This window comes from Lepus europaeus, chromosome 7 (genome assembly GCF_033115175.1).
Source record: "Lepus europaeus isolate LE1 chromosome 7, mLepTim1.pri, whole genome shotgun sequence".
In the NCBI taxonomy this organism is placed as follows: Eukaryota; Metazoa; Chordata; class Mammalia; order Lagomorpha; family Leporidae; genus Lepus; species Lepus europaeus.
The window spans coordinates 68792581-68796923 of NC_084833.1; the positions used below are offsets into that span (position 1 = coordinate 68792581).

Sequence of the window (4343 nt, forward strand, 5' to 3'; positions counted from 1 at the left end):
CCAAAGGCCTCACCCATAAACACCACAGCTGGATTCTCTACTCTTTTATTACCTCGAAATGGGCACCCAATAATTACCATACAAAAAGCCTTGTGGGACACTAGCAATGGAGTTCCTGGTTCCTAACTTTGCTCTGGCCCAGCTCTGGTTGTTACAGGCATTTGGGGGAGTGAACCAGTTAATCAAAGACTTCTCTCTCTCTCTCTCCTCTCTCAAATAAATGATTAAATACACTTTTCAAAAGTGTTACTGTTATGCATATTCTCATTTTATGCTGCTCTACCAGACATGTGATAGAGGTGCTATAGTTTTATTTGCCAAGGGAGGTCCAACATCATCATCAGTAGCAGCCATCACCACCTAAGGGTGCTTCAGAAGGCCTGTGCAAATAGAATTATGGAATTAGAAATTCCATAATTGGAATTAGAAATAAGTTCCATAAATGGAATTAGAAATAAGTTCACTTTTGTGTTGTGCAAAAGAATTTTGAAATTCATAGTTTTTTTTTTTTTCAAAAATAATACTCATTTTACATGAAGTTTTTGAAGATCCTTTGTATGGGTTTCCAAAGTTTTGCACCAAAATAAACTTCTCTTTGAATTCCATTTTCATGAACTTCCTGCAACAGCCTCTGATTACTGTTCTAAATCCTCTAGACTCATAACTGACTTAATCCTTAAAATAAATGTTTTCGGAAGCAACTCCATCTTTCAGATAAGAGGACTGATGCACAGAGAAGCTAAGCAAATGGCTTGGGTTGCACAAGGAGTAGTGGTAGGGATGGGATTCAGGCCCAGACGCTGTGGCTTCAGAGCACATGCCTGTGGGTTGTTAGTCCCCAACCTCTTGTTGAGCAGAACAGCCAACTTGTCCAAGATCACGCAGCATGCAAGAGACAGAGGCAAAATTCATGCTCAGCACAAGCTCCCTCTAGACCTGTGCTCTTTACCGCAACACCGGGTATGCAGGCAGGCAGAGGTTTCTGCAATCCAACTCAGACTTCTTGAATCAGATTCTCTGGATATATTTATATATTACATTATGAAATAATTTATTTCAGGCTTTAGCCAGTTTTCATGAAGTATTTGTCTCCAACGTCAGTGTACTCCAACATTAATTTATGATAAACAGGACAATGATTAAGATTAGCCACTTTTCAAATTCCAATTTTGAAATCATAGAAATGCTCAATGAAGCTCATCTAGTCAAAGTCTACACTCAAGTGGTAATCAAATAGCCTGGTAAAAATCTCTAAAAGAAACTGACCTTCGAGGCAACACACACACAAAAATTCGAAAAATGTAAAACCTCTCTATCTATCCCAAGCACCAGTGGAGGCTCGGCAATTAGACGTATAAATCCTAAATGGCTGGGCTTTCCCACTAGAAAACCCCGAGTCTGTAAGCACTTTGGCTCTACAGAAGGCAGGTTGGTTTGTAATGAGGAAATTTATGTTTAATAAAAAGACAATCAATCATATTTTTATTTTGGGCCCTTACATTTCACAGAGCCTCACCAAGTTCTGAGGTAGCTTCACTATTAGCATTGCATTTTACAAGGTAAAATCCAGGCAGACGCCATGTTGCTCCTTATCATGGCCAGTGATAACACTTGCAAACATCAGGAGTCTTATCAGGCCAGTGATAACCTGAACTCATTTTGTCTCATTTGTGAATTTAATGGTAACTTGTAACTATTCATGATAAAATAAGAAGACTAGATAAAATAGGAAATTTAGTTTGGAATACTTTAAAATTCTTGAGTCAATCCTAGAAATACAGGTATTGCAGGATAACCTATTTGTCATTACAAATATATTTATACAGAACTGATCCTTAAAATTGCAACAAACACAGTACTGATTTTGCTGCTTTTCTGCCTTTAGGCATGGGTCGAGCAGGAAGAACATCAGCCTTTAGCAGCTGTGTTCAGGGCACCATCTACTGTGATTTGGGATTATAGAAGAGCAGATGTGCGTATGGAGCCAAGATGCAGAAAAGATGCCTGAAACCAAGTTAAAGATAAAGAGAAAAACAGTATAACCTCATGCTACCATTCCTCATTATCATTCTACAGCATCACGACAATTCCTGGGATAATCTAAGAGTGGTAAATGCTGTTCCAATAGTCTACTGAAGTTCTAAGTAGATAAACTGTATATATAACTGACATCTTACTACAGTTACATGGGCAGAATATCTACATATTTTTAATATTAATAAATTTATCATGTAAAATATTCTAATTGTCATTAAGCCTTTCCTCTTAACTGACCGTAATTACTTATTTATTTACCAGAATTCAGCTCTTCTTTGCATGTTTCTGGGCCAATGTTTTCAACTATTTGTTTCATTATATTTAAACAATTATTGATTATTAGTAATAATACAGGATATGTGCTAAGAATGATTAATTAGCAACTGAGAAACTAGACAGCAAATGTCATTACTGTGTTATAAAATATAGTAATCAGCACAGCAAATTTCTTAAAGAGTAAGGATATAGACACCTATGCTTCCAGACAGATTGAACAGCCCTATACTGTTTGAATCAAAGAAGCAAAAAAACAAAACAAAACAAAAAAACCAAACCAAAAGCAAAAACAAAAACAAAGCAGACAATGGGGAGAAGACAGAAGGCCGAGTATGAAAGCCTTTTACTCTAGAATCTCCAAAGTTAGTTGTGGAAGTAAAAAGTACCTACATTTTAAAAGCTCATATAAATTATGTGAACTGTTATTTTCAGAAAAGTCAAAATGAAATGTTCTGCACAGGACCAAAGATAAGCCTAAGCAACATATCATATTTGCACAAGGCAACTGAATGTCATGGATATTAGAAACAAACAAAAGAGCTTAAGTCTGTGGCAGACTAAGCAAAGACTTCAGTTTGGTGTTCTGTAAGCCTGAGGTTGTCAACTCTTATCTACAAAAGCTGTAATGACAGGGTTTTGTGTAGTAACTTTAGTGCTCCTCATTGGCACATTGACTACCTTTTAATATATGAAATTAATAGAGACATTTGTGAAAGGTTGTGCAAAACTATGCTATTTACAAAAATGGCACAAAAGTGAATTCAACAAGCAATGCATATGTATATGTCATTCCCATCTTCAACAACTAAAGGTATTCTACGATTATACAACTGAGTGAGAGTATCAGCTTCCATGGCAGCTGTTAAGCACGACAGTCATGTAAGTTACACGAGAATGGGCCAATATTGCCCAAGTAAAATTCTACTGTTAAAGCTGAAACAGGTTTCAGGCCATTCAAGTTCAACCACAGAAATGCAAATCTTTTGCAGTCCCATCTAGTTTGAATTATGTGACTTTTGAATTATGTGACTTTTCTTACAACTTGTGGTTTTAAACTTCTGTTTTACAAAATGCAAAAGGAAAATACAGAAAAATTAATACAGTGGAGGTTATGTAAATAAGAGTAACATACAAAGCTATAATTAAGATGAAGTAAGTAAAGCCAAACCATTAAAATTGTGAAACTTGTTGGACCTACACTAGGAGTTAGGAAATACACGATTATTTTCAAGTAGATTATATTGCTCTAATGTGTCTTTTTCATCAGTGCACCATTTAACTAATCAAACACTGTCAGTCTCAAATGACTTAGAGAATGAAAGGAAGTAAGAAGTGCATGGGGTAACATGGTAAGGAGAAACAATGGAGTGAGAAGACTCGTACAGTTCAGCTCATTTAATCAGCCAGCCTGCTTGCTAGCAACATGGGACAGCTTCTGTTGAGAAAGGTCCCGTGGAGTGGCAGTGTGGTCACCAGTGATCTCCTTTTCTTCATTTCAGCTTTTGCCATGTTATAATCCCCAGAATCAAAGTATTTTTGCCCTTTCTGCAATCATTTCCTTAAGAAATCTAAACCTCTAGGTTTTTTGTCCCAGATGAGGATCCCTTGATTTTAATTTTGCTTCTTCAGCTTTCTTTGGACTACTCACTTTATCTTCCATTTCCTTCTGCTCCTTCTCGGAGGCTGTCTTGGGGCCTTCTGTGGACACAGTGCTCCCTCTAACCCTACTTATCCCTGGAGATATATATTTAATTAATTATATATATATATATTTATACATATGCTTTTTTTTAGAACTCCATTGGTGTGTCTGTTGCCCAAGTCTGGTCCAACAGCATGGCATAATACTATGTGCTCCTTTTTGCTTAGCAAGACATGCTTTGAATTTTACCGAACTGTTAGTTCCTTGAAGACATGGTCTGTGTGTTAGTCATCTCTATGTCTCCAGTGCCTAGCTAAGGACTGCCTCATAGTAGGTTCTCTATGAATGTTCATGTTTAGAATGGACCTGACCACTGTCCAGGAGCTCT

At 36.9% G+C, this 4343-nt stretch overlaps 1 pseudogene; it reads right to left on the reverse strand.

The window, feature by feature from the left end:
- Window positions 1-3712: 3712 nt before the first annotated feature.
- On the reverse strand, window positions 3713-4015 carry LOC133764595 (cAMP-regulated phosphoprotein 19-like; annotated as a pseudogene).
- Window positions 4016-4343: the final 328 nt, after the last annotated feature.